The 18150-nt window shown below is 54.0% G+C and overlaps 4 non-coding genes across 4 annotated transcripts; 2 read left to right on the top strand and 2 right to left on the bottom strand.

The window, feature by feature from the left end:
* Nucleotides 1–3407: 3407 nt before the first annotated feature.
* TRNAC-GCA (transfer RNA cysteine (anticodon GCA)) lies at nt 3408–3479 on the top strand. The gene has a single exon. It is a non-coding gene; the product is annotated as a tRNA-Cys (tRNA).
* A 2706-nt stretch (nt 3480–6185) lies between these two features.
* Nucleotides 6186–6275, top strand: TRNAY-GUA (transfer RNA tyrosine (anticodon GUA)). Its single transcript is given in 2 exon segments — nt 6186–6222; nt 6240–6275. It is a non-coding gene; the product is annotated as a tRNA-Tyr (tRNA).
* A 1740-nt stretch (nt 6276–8015) lies between these two features.
* Nucleotides 8016–8088, bottom strand: TRNAR-CCG (transfer RNA arginine (anticodon CCG)). Its single transcript has one exon. It is a non-coding gene; the product is annotated as a tRNA-Arg (tRNA).
* A 9660-nt stretch (nt 8089–17748) lies between these two features.
* TRNAG-UCC (transfer RNA glycine (anticodon UCC)) lies at nt 17749–17820 on the bottom strand. Its single transcript has one exon. It is a non-coding gene; the product is annotated as a tRNA-Gly (tRNA).
* Between the last annotated feature and the right edge of the window lie 330 nt (nt 17821–18150).

The following is an 18150-nucleotide window of genomic DNA, read 5'->3' as shown; positions in this document are numbered from 1 at the left end:
GTGGGTGGAGCAGGGAGCTGGGGGCAGAGTTCAGCTCTAACTCAATAGGGGTGCGTCCCATAGTTCAAAATAATCAATGCGCCTACAGGCAATCCCCGGGTTACGTACAAGATAAGGACTGTAGGTTTGTTCTTAAGTTGAATCTGTATGTAAGTCGAAACTGGCGTCCAGATTCAGCTGCTGCTGAAACTGATCAGTTTCAACAGCGGCTGAATCTGGACGCCAGTTCTGACTTACATACAGATTCAACTTAAGAACCCCATGCATCCCCAAGTCAGCTGCTGCTGAAACTGATCAGCGGCTGATTCCAGGAAGCCCGGGGCAGGGGCTTCCTGTAGTCAGCCACTGGTCATTTTCAGCAGCTGGTGACTTGGGGACACCTGGGGCAGAGCAGCTGGGGTGCTGCTGGGTTGGTCCAGTGGCGCCCAGAGCGGCGCTACGGGACCAACTGGCAGCGCCCCAGCTGCTGCACCACAGGCGTCCGGAGCAAAGCCGCGGAGCACGGGGGCAGCGGGACAGCCCAGACGCGCTGTGGCTATCCTGCTGCCCTTGGGCTCCGTGGCTTTGCTCTGCTTTGCTCCCCGTCCCCCTGGTCTGCAGACTGGGGGGAGGGGGAGCAGAGCAGAGCAGAGCAGAGCAAAGCCGCGGAACACGCGGCCAGCAGACAGCCCAGGCGCATCTGCTCTGCTCTGCTCTGCATCTGCTGAGCTGTCAGCTGGCCGCGTGTTCCGCCGCTTTGCTTCCTCTCCCTGGTCTGCTGGAGACCAGGGAGAGGAAGGGCCCCATTCGTAACTGCGGATCCGACATAAGTCGGAACTGCGTAACTTGGGGACTGCCTGTATTTTGAAATAGCTTATTTTGTAATTTGGCGCTGGCTACACAGCACTTCGAAATAAATCCGCATGCAGGGACATCGGAATAGCGAGCCTGTTATAGCTTGAAATAAGGGGCTTGCTCTTAAGACGCGTCAGTGTGATATGAGCACCACGTCCTAAACCTCCAAGCTAGCCGACCCACAGGTGTGAGTCTCACAAGTAGCACTCGCAGGGATGTTGTGGGCTCTGGAACAAGGTGGGTGAGGCAGCAAAGCCTTTTGCAGGCAAGGGAATTAGCTCAAGTGGTAGAGCGCTTGCTTAGCATGTGAGAGGCAGTGGGATTGATGCCCACATTCTCCAATTACAGCTCTATCCTTTAATTTCAGTGGCCCCCTCCCTCTTCTTACCTTCTCTCCCAAAAGAGACAGACCCCCCCCAGTGGCAAAGCAGAGAGTGGAGATATCCAACTCACCAGCCCATCAGGCTCTGGGGTGCAATGGAAAGAATGTTGGACTTCTAAGCTGCAGTGGTTAATGTGAGTCCAGCAAGACATTCAAAGGCTGTGGGTTCAAGTCCCACCAGAGTCACTTTAGCTGCTTCCTAATTTCCAGGATGCAGCTTTTACAGACCAGTCAATCCTTAGGCTGACACTGGGGTGGGCTGGCATCCAGGCAATTCCCAGCAGACCCCAGTAAGGGTGGAGGGAAGGGCTGGTCCTTGGGGTTAGGGCTGGGGGTTGTTCTGAAAGGACCATTTTGTCCCTCCCTGTCTCCTACTAGTGCTGAGCAACACTCAGGCTGTGACACGGCTGCCAAACATCCTGGACAGTTAATAATGAGCCAGACGGGTTTGTTGGTAGCTCAGTGTGCGGAGCCTTAGATGAAACATTTAAAGGTCCCTGGTTCAATCCCAGGCTTTGGCATGTCTCTCAGTGCAGCAGGGCCCGCCCTCTCTGCTCCCCTGGCCATGCTCGTGCCCTGTGACATCCCCTCATCCATCCTGGCAGCAGCCCATCTTTGCTTCTAAACCTCCCTCAGAGTGGCTGCTTCTGCTTCCTTGGCTAAAGTCCCTCCCCCTGTGCGTGTGGCTGGCAGGGATTGCTAGAGGGATCCATTTACATGTAGCTTCACTGAAACCCCCCTCACTGGCCTGCACCCAGGTCAGTCCATGTGTGTTAAAGGGCCTCAGGGAGCACAGAGCAGAGGGATCCCCTCAACACACACACACAGTCCCAGCCCCAAGCCTCCCCCATATCCCAGATCCTGTGCCCTGACTTCTCTACCCTCCCACATCCTCACCCCTGCCCTGAGCCCCCCCCCACTCTCACACACTCCCCAAATCCCTGCCGTGAGCCTCCCACACTCCACATTTTAATTTCTTACAGGTACTGTCCTATCACAACCCCTCCCCCCACTTCCTGCCTTGAGCCTCCCCCTCCCTCCTGCCCAGCCGAAGGGGTGGGCCCAATAGAACAGGCCCTGTGAGAAATGTGTCACTTTCACCCCTGGGAGCAGCTCAGCCATGCAAAGGGGCTGCCTGGGGCAGGACATTAGCCCTGGAGGGCAGGGGTGGGTGTGGCTGTGACATCACAAGGGCCTTTTGCAGCCCCTCAGCTTATTGGCTAATGGAGGCTGGGAGGTGATGACCTCACAGAGAGTCCATGACAGTGGCCAGGTGGGACAGGCTGCAGGGCAGGGGCCATCTCAGAGCCCCCCCGCCCCCCCCCCATGGCTTTGCTGCAGGGAGTCTCCTTGAGAGTTGCCCTTGAGGCCTTTTTGGAGCCTTCTCCTTTCCCATGACTGACTTAGAAGGCCGATGTCTCTGGGGAGAAGGGAAGAGCCTCCAAGAAGACTATTGTATATGTAGCAGGGGAATTAGCTCAAGTGGTAGAGCGCTTGCTTAGCATGTGAGAGGTAGTGGGATCAATACCCACATTCTCCAATGAGGAGAGAAATTTCCAATTTTTCTTTTTACCAGCAGAGCCAGCCAGGGGCTAAGTGGCTCCAGTAGCCCCTCCCCCCCCGGCCCCGGTCCCCACTTCCTACTTGCTCTCCCCAAAAGCCAGCCACGTTGGGGCAGAGAGCTGCTGGACACCAGCCCTCCTGGGCCGGACAGTGGCAAAAGCACTGGAGACAGGTTGCAGGTGGGGCAGAATTAGCTCCATTGAAAAGTGCTGCCTTTGCGCATGAGAGGTAGCAGGATTCACTCCCATCTTCTCACACTTACTCGTTGGTGCTGAGGGGCCGGCCCCTTTCCTGCAGCCCCAAAATGCGCTTTGTGCAGGGGCCGCTGGTCTTTCTGCCAAGGTGCGTGGCTGGGAGCCAGGACTCAGGACCCTTCCTAAAATATACAAATCCCCGCCCCCCACGACCCTCTGTTCCACTCACACTGTCTGGCTGCTGCCCACATGGAGCTCAGGGGCCAGGTGGGTGACTTGCCTTGCAGCTGTGACAGCATCAGACCCCTGCCACCCGCCTGCTCTGTGTGGAGACCAAGCCCAAGGGTGGCACCTGGGATGTGAGTTACACAAAAGCCTCTTGTCTCTTGCTCCTTGTCCAGTTCCCAACATTGGCTCCAGATGACAATTTTTGTGGGGGTGTAGCTCAGTGGTAGAGTGTTTGACTGCAGATCAAGTGGTCCTTGGTTCAAATCCAAGTGCCCCCTTGGAAAATTTCCTTCTAGTGGAAATATTTTCCTTTCCAGTTCCATCACACTCTGGCTTTACATTGCTTGAGGTTCTTGACATTAATAAGAACCCTTAATGCAGAGCTACTCAAGTTTGGAAGCCCTGGTGGCCACAATGAATGGCATTTCACCAGGATGGACAGGGCAGGTGTCCCTAGCTGGTGTATTCTAGAAGCTGAGAATGGGTGACGGGAGGGATCACTTAACAAATGTCTGTCCTGAGGATTCCCACTGGGCAATGGAATTGGCTGCTGTTGTGAGACAGGATCCTGGGCTAGTTGGGCAACTGGCATGGCCCAGTCTGGCTGCTTTGATGTTCTGTTTGGTTTCTGTTCTTGTCCCCTCTGGGCAATGGAAAATGGAGCCATGTCCTGAAGGGGACAGAAAGTGGCCTGTGAAAGGCTAGTGTAGGTAAGGAAAAAACCTTGCTCATGTGTTCCTGATGGTCTAGTGGTTAGGATTCAGCCCTTTTACTGCTGAGGCCTGGGTTCAATTCCCAGTCAGGGAAGCCAGCCTCAGTTTTCACCTGACATCTGCCAAGTCGTTCATCTGACCTCATTGTAACAGCAGCTGTGACCCAAGAGGTTCACTCAGGGCCCCTTTCCCACCTCTCCCTCACTGCCAAGACAGCACCTGCCATTTTCACAAGCCCTTCAGAAGGGGCGGAGCTGGGTGACTCAAACTGCCCCTCCCCTCTCCTGCATGGGCAGCGCTACAGAAAGCTCTGTGGCACACACAGCACTAGCCCAACGCACAGTCAGGTCGGCACAAGATCCATTGGTTCAGTTTGGTTGTTGAAGGCGACAACCCAGAACTGGCTCCAGCCCCCACTCTGTAACCTGGGGAAATGACCCACCAGGCCTGGGCCCCTCGGAGAGGCAACGATTCCCCACTGGCCAGGGCAGAGCCTCCCTCTGACACAGTCATGGAGCCTTCTCCCCCTGGTCCTGCCTCCCCCTTCACTCAGCTCTCACTGCTCGGTGCTGCCAGGGAGGGGCCTCACTGCGAGAGCCGCCTGGGCAGGTTCCTGCCAGAGACACGTCCCAGAGCAGGACGGGGAATAAGCCCTCTTGCGCAAGAACTCGTCCACAAGGAGTCAGTGTGGATGGGCAACAGGGGTTTCTTGCTCAAGAAAGCTGTGTATCTAAAATGCCCTTCAGAGCTTTCCTGAGCAGGAAAGCGTCCACACTGCCATGGGTGCTCTTTCAGAAAAGCACTTCTCTTGTGCAACAGCACATGGCAGTGTGGACACACTGTTGGGCAAGACATTTTGCACAAAACAGTTCTTGAGCAAGAAGTCTGCAGGGTAGGTGTAGCCAGGGGGTGTTTGGGTTTGTTACCAGCACTGAGCTTTGTACAACAGCCCAGGGAACATTGTGAAAAGCCAAAACCTTCCCGCCCTGGGTGTCCCTGGCCAGTCAGCAAGTGGCACAAAGGTTCCCTGAAGTGCTGACTTCAGGTGATTTGAAACAAGCCCCACCAGCTCAGGTGAGGTGGCTGAGTGGTTAAGGCGATGGACTGCTAATCCATTGTGTTCTCCACGCATGGGTTCGAATCCCATTCTCATTGGGTGTTAATAGCCTTCTCTCTTGCCTCTACCAGAGGCAGCCCTCCCCCTCTACCCCCCACTGCAGCCAAGGGAAATCTCCACAGAGACACTCCCAGATGGGACCCTCAATCCCTTCTGCCCTCAAGGGGAAACCTCACAAAGGAGATTCCAGGCAGCCAGGACTTGGGGGTCTCTGAGATTGCCCCTGTCCCACCTGGCTGTTGCCAGGCATCCTCTATGAGGTCACTGCCTCCCAGCCAATGAGCTGAGGTGCTGCAAAAGTTCCTTGTGATGTCACTGCTGCCTTGCAGGCTCATGTCCTGCCCCTTAGCATGTGTGAGCTGCTCTCCCTGTCCCTGTCACTCAGGGCTGGTTCTGGGGCTCAAGCAGGGAACATCAGAGGCTGCTCAGGGGGCCACATTGCTAGGAATAAGGGATCTTTCGGAAAAGGTTTTATTTTCCAGAAGATCCCCGTCTAGACTGGCGCTTTTTGCTGGCAAAGCCCCGAGCTGGAAAAAAGCAGCAGCCATGTTTATGCAAATGAAGCGGGGGAGATTTAAATCCCCGCTTCATTTGCAATTGCGCTGTGTCTAATCTGCATCCCTTTTCCGCAAAAGGCCCTTCAGCAGCAGCACACGGCTGCCATCCAGCAGGCCCTTCCGGGGGCTTGTGCTTCTGAGAGGCCCTGAGGGAGAGTTCCAGACAAGGACACCTGTGAGACTCTCCCCTGGGTGCCCCCACAAGCGCCTTCTGTATTTCCCCTCTGTGCCTCCCCCACCACCCACACACACCCTTCCCCTGCCCGCCCTTCCCACTTTCTGGGCCCGCCTCCCCTGCTGAAGACACGTGAGGAGACACGTGAGAAGTGGTTTTTTTTTTTTGGACCTGCCCCGACCGCAGCCCTAGAGACTCTGGAACAAAGAAGACACATGAGAAGAACCCAACTTTCTTCCTTTTGCTGTGACATGGATGGATCTAGCTCAGGTTTCACTCAAGGGGTCCGTCTGCATGTGAAGTACCTGTGACAGCCCCTGTGCTTCTCTGCCCCCCCATCAGCAATGCCACCTACTTGGGGGAGCACGTGCCCCGAGACTTGTAGAAATGACAACCTAGACAAGCCAGCGTCAATCAGGCACCCTTCGATAGCTCAGCTGGCAGAGCGGAGGACTGTAGTGTGTGTTTGACGAGTGATCCTTAGGTTGCTGGTTCAACTCCGGCTCGAAGGAGCAATTGTTTTCCCTCCGGCCTGGCCTTAGCAGAAGGTAACCAAGGTGGTTGCCTTGGGTCCGTGTCTTCAGAGCCCTCCGCTGCAATTGACAGAAAGATTGTGGGGAGGAGCTGCCAATCTCATTTCTTGGGCTGCGCAGGTTATATCCACAAACACAAAAGTTCTTTCGGAACAATGGCCGTTATTCCACAATAACAATGCAAGAGTCTACACAGCAATTCCATTATTTTGAAATAATTCTGAAGTAACAGACGGTTTATTCCGACTTCTGCAAACCTCATTCTACGAAGAATAACACGTAATCCAAATTAGCTATTTCAAAATAAGGTGTCTGTAGCTGCGCCACTGCTGCTAATTTGAACTAGTCCCTCCCCAGGGCCATTCTAAGTTATTCTTCCTGGGGCTCTAAATCGAGATAGCTCATCTACACTGGGGAGCCTGCCTCGGACTATTCTGAGGTTTCCCTACAGTGTAGACGTGCTAGTTCGAAATAAGCTATTTTGGAATCACTATTCCAGACCAGCTTATTCCAAAATAAATGTGCCGTGTAGTCGTAGCCAGAGGGATGAAGCAGCACGAGGAAAGCCCGGAGTCCAGAGGCCAGTCTGAAAGCTCAGTATTCCATATGGCTACATGCAGTCACCTGTTTTGGTCCCATGGTGTAAGGGGCAGGACTTTGAATCTTGCAATCTGAGTTCAAATCTTAGTAGGACCTCCTGGGTTGGGGCTTATTGTTGTGAGGTTTTTCACACTGCCTGGCTATGCTGCAGGCTTCTTGCACAAGAATGGTAGTTCTTGTGCAAAAACTAGCACAGTGTCTACCCTGCATGTGCATTCATGTGCAAGAAAAACAGTAAACCATTGGAAAAGAGGGCTTCTTGTGCAAGAGTTAGTCCTCTCCCCATAACGAATAAGCCCTCTTGCACAAGAAGGCAGTGTGCACAGGCAAGAGGGATTTCTTGTGCCAGAAACCCCTATGGCTAAAATAGCCATTAGACCTTTCTTGCACAAGAGAGCATCTATGCTGCTGTAGATGCTCCTTAGGAGGAGATAAACCACCTCATAGAGCTGGAAGGGACTTTGAGAGGTCAGATAGTCCAGCCCCCTACCCTCATAGCAAGCACAAGAACCCTCCCTGACAGATTTGCCCCAGATCTCTAAATGGCCCCCTCAAGGATTGAATTCAGAATCCTGGGTTTAGCAAGTTAATACTCAAAGCACTCAGCTCTCCCTCCCTCTTGGGCCAAAACACATGGATGTGTGGATGTGCTCTTGCACAAGAACTCTTGCACAAAACAGTTCTTGGGCAAGAAGCCTGCAGTGTAGATGGAGCCTAAAGTTTTTCATATTTTTTGTTTTAAAAATATTTCAAACAGTTGTTCAATGTGCCCGAAGCCTGGAATTGTGCTGCAGCCGCCTCCCTCGCTACCGTCTCTGGCTCCATGTGCTCTGGCCTTCTGTCTGGGTGCTGGCAGGGGAGTGAGAGGTGGTGGGTACCGATGGGTAACAGGTGCCAAGGTGCATACAGAGAAGCCAGCGCCTGCATCTCTTCAAGTGACCTCACTGTGCACAGCTCAGCTTTTAACAAACACTCTCCTCCTGTCTGCGCCTAACACCAGTGTCACCGTCTGCTCCTGAGGGGTCCTGTCTGGGGGAAAATGGCAATTCCAGGGGACCCGCACAGCTAACATGGTAAAGAGGGAGACAAAGAGACTCCACTAGGAAACATCACCAGTGTCACCCCAGATGGGACTTGAACCCACAATCCCTGGCTTCGGAAGCCAATGCCTTGTCCATTAGGCCACTGGGGTGATGTTATGGAAACCGAAATCCCCTTTCTTTCTGGCTGGCCAGGGATACCCAGGGCTGGAAGGTTTTGGCTTTTCACAATGTTCCCTGGGCTGTTGTACAAAGCTCAGTGCTGGTAACAAACCCAAACACCCCCTGGCTACATCTACCCTGAAGGCTTTTTGCGCAAGAACTGTTAGGTGGAACAGTGCATCCACACTGCCATGTGCTTTTGTGCAAGAACATCCATGGCAGTGTAAACGCTCTCTCATGCAAGAAACCCCTGTTGTCCATCCATATTGCCTTCTTGTGCAAGAGCTCTTGCACAAAAGGGCTTATTCCTCATGGGGAGAGGAATAACACTTGCGCAAGAAGCCCTCTTTTCCTACATTTTGCCATAAATTTACTTGCACAAGAATGCGCGTGCATTATAGATGCTCCTCAAGTTTTGCGTAAGAAGCCTGCAGTGTAGACGTAGCCCCTGGGTGCCCAGAGACAGGCTGGCTAGTCACAGTCTGGCTCGGAGCGCTTTCTGCAATGGGAAGATGTCCATGGAGCAGGAGTATGACAGCGGCACACGGCTCTGGTGGGCTGGGGAGGGAGGCCCAGCATCCGGAGGAGCGTTTCCAAGAGAAGCGTTTACTGACAGTGTCTGTCTCTGGTCTGATTTTACCGTGTGGTGAGACACTGGCACCCACAGCAGCATGGACGGGGTGGCTGGAGGGAGCGGCTGGCGGGCGGCTGGTAGGAGCAGTGGCAAGTGGCCAACGGAGTGGGTGAGATGCCTCCTATCCCCAACCCACCCCCAAGAGTGGGAGGTGAGATCTGAAAACCACCTGTGAGCTCTTATCTGCCCTGAGCAAGGGAAGCAACTGTGAATGGGGTACGGAGAAAGTTTGGGCATGTGAGTGGGACACTTATATGGCTGGACTTACATTGCTGGCAAAGGACATTGCCCAATCCCCTTGAGCGGGGACTTACTTGTGGGTTGGTTCTGAACCCTGCTTGTGCCCAGGCCTGACATAACCTGCCCCACAGAATTCACACAGCAAACGGGGCTCTCAGAGCACAGGGGGAGTTTGGGGGCTCATTGCTGGGCCGTGGGGTGAAGCATCAAACCAGACCCCTCCTGTGGGGCCTGTGAGTGCTGCTGAATCTGGGCCCCAAGCCTGGACAGCAGCAAACAAAAGGTCTGGGGGCCACACAGAGACCCCACTGGGCTGAGCAGGAAGTGGCTGGGACTTTGCTTTGTCTTTGCCTGTGGTCTTGTCTGTCTGCAGCCTGGAAACCTCCTGGCTCCTCAGACCACTGGTCTGGATGGAGCGTTACAGACGTCGGAATAATGGAATCGCTGTGTTGATGCTCCCATTGTTATTGCAGTGTAATGGCCGTTATTCCCAAGGAACGCTGCTGTGTAGATGCAGCCTCAGAGAAATGCTGAACAAGTGCACCTGCAATGTCAGGGGAGACAGGGAAATGAGGTCACTTCTTTAGCTATCAAAAAGAGGGCATGTCAAGAGTGGGGGTACGTCTAGACTACAGGGTTTTGTCGACGGAAGTTTTGTCGACAGATATTGTCGACAAAACTTCTGCCGACATAGAGCGTCTAGACACTTTCAGTTCTGTCGACAAAGCAAGCTGATCCTGACACCCGTATTGATAGCTTCAAGTGCAGTTTTAGTACATGTGTGAGTTGCTTAGGGAGGCCGAGGGGGGCCCTCTCTTTCCCCACCTAACAGCCGCTCTACAGCACAGCTGGGTTTATCCACAGTCGCCCTTGTGAGGTGTTTTGCAGGGAGCTGACAAGAAGCGGAAGAGGGGAAACGGTTGGCCGGCAGAACTGAGGCCTGGGATTCTCCTGTGCCAGGGAGTCTGTGTCAGTGCCCTTGGGGATCCTGAGCTGGGTGGCTCCTGGGCTTGTTGGCTCCACTCCAGGGGTGTCTCCTCTGCAGGGCGATGCTTGTTCCCGGGGCTAACGCTTATCCCTGGGACACACTTTGTGCAGGGACCGTTGCTGGTCTTTGTGCCACATTATGTGTCTGGGACGTGGGAGTGAGGAACCTGCCCAAAACAGACATGTAACCACACAGCACCCCCCGGTTCTGCGTTCCCGGACCCCGGCCCTCCTCCGTCATCCCCACACACTGCCCTGAACCTCCCAGCCTGCGCCCCCACACGTAGCTTTCTTACAGATGCTGTTTTATCGCAGCCCTCTCACCCCCAGCCTTGGCCCCCCAGGGGTAGGTTGTGCTGCCCCACCCCCCAAAGGAACCTCGTGTGACCATGGGCAGAGACCCCACTGGGGGATTGGCCCTGATGGTCAGGCAGCTTGTGATGCTGCCACAGAGCACGCACCATGGGACCTGCAGGAAAGCTGCTCTCAGGGCACCTGGGACTCTGGGCTGGCGACCGACACTCTGCGCTCCTGGCTTCCCTGCAGCTCTGTTCTCTTTGGAGACGGGCCGCTCTCTATTGCTGTGCGCACTCTTCAGTAAAGAGCTTGTGACTGGACTTTGCTGGTGTTGCCTGTCTCTTTGCAGACAGACAATGAACCGAGCCGTCTGGGCTAGAGTCCCTGACAGAGGCAACGATTCCCCACTGGCCAGGGCAGAGTCTCCCTCTCACACAGTCATGGAGCCTTCTCCCCCTGGTCCTGCCTCCCTGCCCTTCTCTAAGCTCTCAGGATATATCGACATTACAGAGTTTTCCCGTCTTCTGCAAGAAAATGGAAAGAACAGAGGGGTTTCTCTGGCATTGGTGATCCTCATTCGACAAGGAAGAAGCCTTTTTGCAGAAGAGCTCTTTTGGAAAAACGCATGTGTGGTTGGAGAAGAAAGTTCTTTTGGAAGAAGAGGAAAGGGAGAAAAGCCCAGGTGCCCTGGTGGCCATTCCGTCCATAGCAATCCCAGCTTACATGCAAGAGTAAGAGTCCATTCAGTCTGGACTCTCTCTTTCGGAAAAGCAGATCACTTTTTTAATGCACTTTTGCAGTGTGGACGCTCTCTTCTGGAAGAAGTTTTTTTTTGAAGATCCCTTCCGAAAAAAGCTTCTTCCGAAAGAAGCCTGCAGTCCAGACGTAGCCTCTGGGTACACCTGCAAAGCACGCTTATTTCAAAAAACGCTATTTTGAAAAAAAAATTAAATAGCTTGTTTCGAAACAGCATATGCACACTAGGGGGAAGCCTCAAAATTAGTCCAAGGAAGGTTCCCCTAAGGGGGATGCGCTACCTTGATTTAGAGCCTCAGGAAGCACCAGGGAGTAATTACTTTGAATGTCCCTGGGCAGGAGCTATTTCAAAATAGCAGCAGTGGAGCATCCACACTCCGGGTGTTTTGAAATAGCTATTTTGGAAGAGGCGTTATTCTTCCTGCAATGAGGTTTACAGATTTGGAACTAAGCCGTGACTGGCTTTTGAGGGGAGCTAGTAGGAAGAGGGAGGGGCCACTGGAGTCACTTGGCTCTCTGGGTGGCTCTGCCTGGGAAAAGAAAAACAGGGACCCCCCATCAACGGAGAATGCAGCTTTTGATCCAACTGCTTCTCGCATGCTAAGCAAGTGCTCTACCACTCAAGCTAATTCTTCCACTTGCTCAGGGCTAAGTCTTTTGGTGACTCTTCCCTTCTCCGCGGGGACGTCTGTCTTCTAGGTCAGTTAGTTGTGGGAAAGGAGAAGGCTCCAATGAGGCTCCTCCTCACACTCGTGCTTGTGACCCTCATTCTCTCTCTGGCCTCAGGAGCAGATCTCCAGAAGGAGACTCCCTGCAGCAAAGCCATGGGGGGGCTCTGAGATGGCCCCTGCCCTGCAGCCTGTCCCACCTGGCCATTGTCATGGACTCTCTGTGAGGTCATCACCTCCCAACCTCCTTTAGCCAATAAGCTATGGGGATGCAAAAGGCCCTTGTGATGTCACTGCCACACCCACCCCTGCCCTCCAGGGCTAATGTCCTGCCCCAGGCAGCCCCTTTGCATGGCTGAGCTGCTCCCAGGGGTGAAAGTGACACATTTCTTACAGGGCCTGTTCTATTGGGCACCACTTCTTGGGCATAGAGAGGCTCAAGGCAGGAAGTGGTGGTGTATTGGGCCGGCTCTGCCTGCTGCCTCCCTTGTGTGACTTGCCCAGTGTCCACAGGCCAAATGTTGGAAAAGCTTCTTCCAAAAAAAGCAGAAGAAAAAGCTGCACAAATTTGTTTTTGAAATTTGCGTAGGTTTTTCCAGAAGAGCCGTGCAGTGTAGACACAGCCTGAGTGTTGCTCAGCAGTGGTAGGAGACAGGGAGGGACAAAATAGTCTAAAGGCACCTGCAGCCTTTCAGAAAAACCCCCAACCCCAACCCCAAGAACCAGCCCTTCCCTCCACCCTCACTATGGTCTGCTGGGAATTGCCTGGATGCCAGCCCACCCCAGTGTCAGCCTAAGGATTGACTGGTCTGTAATAGCTGCATCCTGGAAATGAGGAAGCAGCTAAAGTGACTCTAGTGGGACTTGAACCCACAACCTTTGAATGTCTAGCTGGGCTCACATTAACCATTACAGGTTAAAAGTCCAATGTGCTTTCCATTGCACCCCAGAGCCTGACAGACTGCTGGGGTTGATATCTCCACTCTGCTTTGCAGCATGGCAATTGCTGGGGGTCTGTCTCTTTTGGGAGAGGAGGTAGGAAGAGGGAGGGGGCCACTGAAATTAAAGGATAAAATCTGAGCTGTAGTTTGAGAACGGGGGCATTGATCCCACTGCCTCTCGCATGCTAACCGAGCGCTCTACCACTTGAAAGGCAGTTGGAGAATGTGGGTATCAATCCCACTGCCTCTCACATGCTAAGCAAGCGCTCTACCACTTGAGCTAATTCCCCTGCTTGCAAAAGGCCCTGCTGCCTCACCCACCTTGTTCCAGAGCCCACAACATCCTTGCGGCTGCCCAAAGCTCCTTTCTGAAAGGGCCACTTGCGAGACTGACACCCGTGGGCCGGCTAGCTCGGAGCTCTAGGACGTGGTGCTCATATCACACAGATGCATCTTAAGAGCAAGCCCCTTATTTCAAGCTATAAAGGGCTCGCTATTCCGACATCCCTGCATGGCAGGAGGAGGGAGGGGTTTGGGAATAGCGATTTATTTCGAAATAAGTGCTGTGTAGCCAGCGCCAAATTGCAAAATAAGCTATTTCAAAATAGGCGCATTGATTATTTTGAGCTATGAGATGCACCCCTAGTGAGTTAGAGCTGAACTCTGCCCCCAGCTCCCTGCTCCACCCACCCACTTACTGACTCCCTCGCTGCCATGGGGCTGTTTGCATTGGCCTCTTCTCTCTGTCGCCAGGCTTCAGCCAGGACTGAGGCTCAGGCAGCAGAATGTGACCCGGCTCCCTGCACCTGGGCCCTGCATTTCTCATCCCTTCAGACACACTTGCTAGTGGAGGAATAAATCACAGTCACATGAGTGTAGATTATGAAATGTTGTTGTTGCCTTGGAAACTCCCCACAGACCTTCCCCTGGGGTCCCGGGCAGCCGCTCACACCTCACAGCTCACTTCGAGGTGAGGGTGCCGTGTAGATGTGCCCGTCCTGTTGAGGGCCAGCCTGCTGGGGGGAGGCTCTGGCCACTTCCTTTCCTTGTCTCTCTCAGGCTGTCTCTACACTGCAGGGCTACGTCTACACTGCAGGCTTTTAGAATAAGACCAAGTGCTCTTATGTAAAAACTTGCAGAGCGTCTACACTGCAGGCACGTTCTAATGTAAGTAAATTTATAGTGCAGCATCAGACAACAGGGCTTCTTGCACAGAAGTTATTCCTCTCCCCACCAGGAATAAGCCCTCTTGTGCAAGAACTCGCCCACAAGGAGGCAGTGTGGATGGGCAACAGCAGTTTCTTGCTCAAGAAAACCCTATGGCTAAAATGCCCATCAGAGCTTCCCTGCGCAGGAGAACGTCCACACTGCCATGGGCACTCTTGCAGAAAAGCACTTCTCTTGTGCAAAAGCACATGGCAGTGCAGAGACACTGTTGGGCAAGACCTTTTGCACAAGAACTCTTGCACAAAACAGTTCTTGAGCAAGAAGTCTGCAGGGTAGATGTAGCCAGGGGGTGTTTGAGTTTGTTACGAGCACTGAGATTTGTACAACAGCCCAGGGAACATTGTGAAAAGCCAAAACCTTCCTGCCCTGGGTGTCCCTGGCCAGCCAGCAAGTGGCAGAAAGGTTCCCTGAAGTGCTGACTTCAGGTGATTTGAAACTATCCCCAAAAGCTCAGATGAGGTGGCCGAGTGGTTAAGGCAATAGACTGCTAGTCCAGTGTGCTCTGCATGCAGGGGTTCAAATCCCATCCTCATCGGGTATTAGCAACCTTTGCTTTTGCCTCTCCCAGAGGTTCAGTTCCAGCCCCTCCCACTGCAGCCTGGGGAAAGGGGAAATCTCCACAGAGACACTCCCAGCTGGGACCCTCAATCCCTTCTGCCCTCAAGGGGAAACCTCACAAAGGAGATTCCAGGCAGCCAGGCCATGGGGGTCTCTGAGATGCCCCAGCCCTGCAGCCTGTCCCACCTGGCTGTTGTTATGGATGCTCTGTGAGGTCACTGCCTCCCAGCCAATGAGCTGAGGTTCTGCAAAAGTTCCTTGTGATGTCATTGCTGCCTTGCAGGCTCATGTCCTGCCCCTGGCCAGCCCCTTGGCCTGTGTGAGCTGCTCACTCAGGGTTGGTTCTGGGGCTCAAGCAGGGAACATCAGAGGCTGCTCAGGGGGCCACATTGCTAGGCCAGGGGCCCTCCTGTGGGGCTGTGAGTGTTGCTGTCCCTGCTGTACAGACAGGGCCATAGAGCCTCAGGAGGCTGCAGCGGTGGGAGACACTTCCCTGGTTTTGGGAGTGGCTCCCTGATGAGACACTTCCCTGGTTTCGGGAGGGAGACAAGACGTGAAGGCCCATGACTCAGAGCCAGCTACTGATACCCATGGAAAGCTGATTTTCAGAGGGGTGTGATCAGCCCTTCCTGTGTATCTGGCTTCTTCAAAGGGGTTTTATCAGGAGTGAAAAGTTGAAAAAGGGCCATTTAGGAGGGTGAATTTCTGTCTCTGGGGGGGTTTTCTATGGGCCCCAGTGGCCTAATTGACAAGGTATTGGCCTTGGAAGCCTTGGAAGCCGGGGATTGTGGGTTCAAGTCCCACCTGGGGTGACAGTTTCCTTTCACTGATAAGGAACTTAGCTTTCTCTGCCTCTTTGAGAGATTTGGTAAGGATGATCTTGGCCTCTACAGAAGATTTTTCAGGTGTGGCTCTGAGTGCTAAAAGCCCAGGTAGTCAAAATGAAGGGGTACATTTTGCTCTAGAAGGCCCAGCAGTGACAGACAGAGGGAGGTGGCTGTAGCAAAGCAGGGTCTGTCTGGAGACAAAGTGGAGCCTGAGGATGAGAAGGCCCATGAGAGGCAGAGACTCCAGAGCAGGGGAGGGGGGGGGGGGCTAATTACTTGGTCTGGCAAATTGACAGAAAATCCCCAGGCCCTGAGCATGGTGCGGGCGAGGCCCATGGGGCAGTTTGCCTGTTGGGTGTTGGGGGGTGGAGAAGCTGTGAAGCTCTGTGAGCGGATAAGGTCCCTGGCTGAACTGCACCCCCCGCCGTGTGTGTGACTCAAACTGTCCCTCGTCCCCTTTTGTGTGTCTGTTGCGCTTCCAGCATCTTTCCTCAGGTGCGTTCATCTGGCAAAGACCCCCCCCCCCCCAGGGATCTTGTATCTTCCTTTGTGCAGCTCAGCCACAGACACTGCCAGGGCTGGAAGGAAATTGCTTCACTTTGGGAGTCAAAGGTGTTGTCTGGGACCATAGAGCAGTTTCACCAAGCAGCCTGAGGCAAGCACCATGGCTTAGCTGGCTAAAGCACCTGCCTTGTGAACAGGAGATCCTGGGTTCAACTCCCAGTGATGCCTTATTACAGCCTTCACTCACATTTTCCTATGTATTTGTGGGACTCAGAAGAGGCCTCCCCTGGCCACCCATGGAACTGCTGGTTCAGGAAAAGGCTGATTGGGGAGGAGCACCTGATGCCCACAGACCCTTACTCTCCATGGATGCAGGAGCTGCAGAGGTTGCACCCTCAGGCTCTCTGAGCACGGACACCCCCAGGGAATCACAAGGGCGTGTGGTGCTGGCTCTCCTGTCCCAGCAATTGCAGTCAGAGCCCTGCCTTGCCAGTGCCTGTCACAGCAGCCTCTGTACCTGCTCCAGGCTTGTGGTTTCCTTCTTCCCAACACTCCTCCCCAATCAGCCTTTTCCTGAATCAGCAGTTCCATGGGTGGCCAGGGGTGACCTCTCCTGTGTCCCAGAAGCTGCCAGGCTCTCACTCTTGCCCCCTTTGTGCCCCCGTCTAAATTCTCTTTAAAATTGGTCTTTATGGTCCTGCTCAGGGTGTTTTTCTCCACAGCAGCGCACAAGAGAGAAGCTGTTGCCAGTGGTCCTGCAAGACAAGATGAGCTTTGCCTGCCCCCCTCAGCCTGACTCCCTACTTCGCCCCATTCCTGCCTCCCTTCCCGGGCTGACCCAGTGGCCGAAAGGGGCTGCGGCTGCTGCTGACAGGGAAGAAGCTGGGAGGCAAGGTGCTGGCAGCAAGAGATTCCAGCTGCCTCTTTGCCCTGGGTCTCAGTGCGCCATGCCGGCCGCCAGCCACCTTGACCAAACCTCAAACCAGGTGGACTAGCCAGCCCACGTCACAGTGAGTCGCTAGTGGCCCTGTCAGAGAAGAGCCATTGGCAGCTGTAGAGACAGGTTTCAGCTGCCGGAGGTACCTTTCTGAAAGGGCCATTTGTGAATTGCATTCTGCTCAGCTAGCTGATAATGTTGATAAAGGTAAAGTCCTGCGTTCAAGCCCCATGCTGGTCCCAGAGTTGTTTGCTGTGGTGACTGTTTTACCTCCCTTTAGCTGCCTGCTATGGACAGGGAAGCAGAAACAGGCAAGAGGCTGAGGCTTTTCAGGAAACAGGCCAGAGAGCTGGTAGGAGGAGGCTCCAGCCTGCACAGACCCAGTGGCTAAAAGGGCCTTGGCCTGGCCTGCTTTCCCCAATAGCAGGGAAAACTCTTCTCTTCCCTCTATTGTGGGGCTACTCCTGGGCCTGCTGGCTCAGCTGTTTAGAGCTTGATGCTAATAATGCCCAGGTCACGGGTACAAGCCCCATGCAGACCCCACAACAGCCAAATTAGTTTTGTTTGAGCTGCTCCCCACGAAAAGTGGTGAGAGGGAGCCCTTGGCTGTGGGACCCACTTGTGCCTGTTGCTCAGGGTTAAATAAGATCTTCCCCAGGAGGTTGCCTGTTCCCTTCCCACCTTGCATTGGCTGGGAATCAAATCAAGCAAGGGGCAGCAAACGCCAGGCACTGTCATTGTCTGGGCCACAGATAAAGTCCCTCTTGGAGCTGTGGTCCCAGGAGGAGTCTCTGCAGGCCCTGCAGTCCATGCGGAGGAATGTGGACATTTGGCCAATGGTCTAGCAAAGAAAGGCCACCTCCCTCCTACCCCCGCATCCTAGATCAAGTCAGAGCCAAGGGCAAGGAATAGCAGCAGAGGTATGTGAGGTAGGAACCGCATTACTGTGCATGCTCTCGGAGAGGATGAAGAGCTGTGAGAGGCAGCCCACAGCTGCAGGACCCATTTGTGCCTGTTTTTTCAGGGTTCAAGTAAAAAGGCTCAGCAAGGAGCTTTGATGCTCCCTCTTTACACTGCATTGGCTGGGAATTGAATCCAGGTCAACTGCTTGGAAGGCAGCTATGCTCACCACTATACCACCAATGCCTACCTGTAAAGCTGCTGGAAAAATAAATTAGGGAAACCCACGTCTGCCATGAGGCTGGCCAGAGGCGAGAGGGTGCCTGTGTGCTTTGGGTAAAGCAGAACTTCTTGACTATTTGGCAGAGACCAGAAGTGGTGACGCTGGAGTAGTGGCTGCCCTGCGCTCTCCGTGGTGTGAGGAGCCGGGCAGGAGAGGAGTCCCAGAGGTTGTTGGGTGGGAGAGTAGAGTTTATCAGACTTTGGGCTAAACTCTAGAGCAGCCAAGGGAGAGGTGGGGAAGTGACTTCTGGATACTCTGTGTGGCCCAGGGATGCGGGCTAAGAGCCGTCCTTG

Source organism: Pelodiscus sinensis, chromosome 19, assembly GCF_052426305.1.
Source record: "Pelodiscus sinensis isolate ZL-2025 chromosome 19, ASM5242630v1, whole genome shotgun sequence".
NCBI classification, from domain to species: domain Eukaryota; kingdom Metazoa; phylum Chordata; order Testudines; family Trionychidae; genus Pelodiscus; species Pelodiscus sinensis.
The sequence above is the reverse complement of the archived record's forward strand: the minus strand, read 5'-3'. Positions and strand labels throughout refer to the sequence as shown.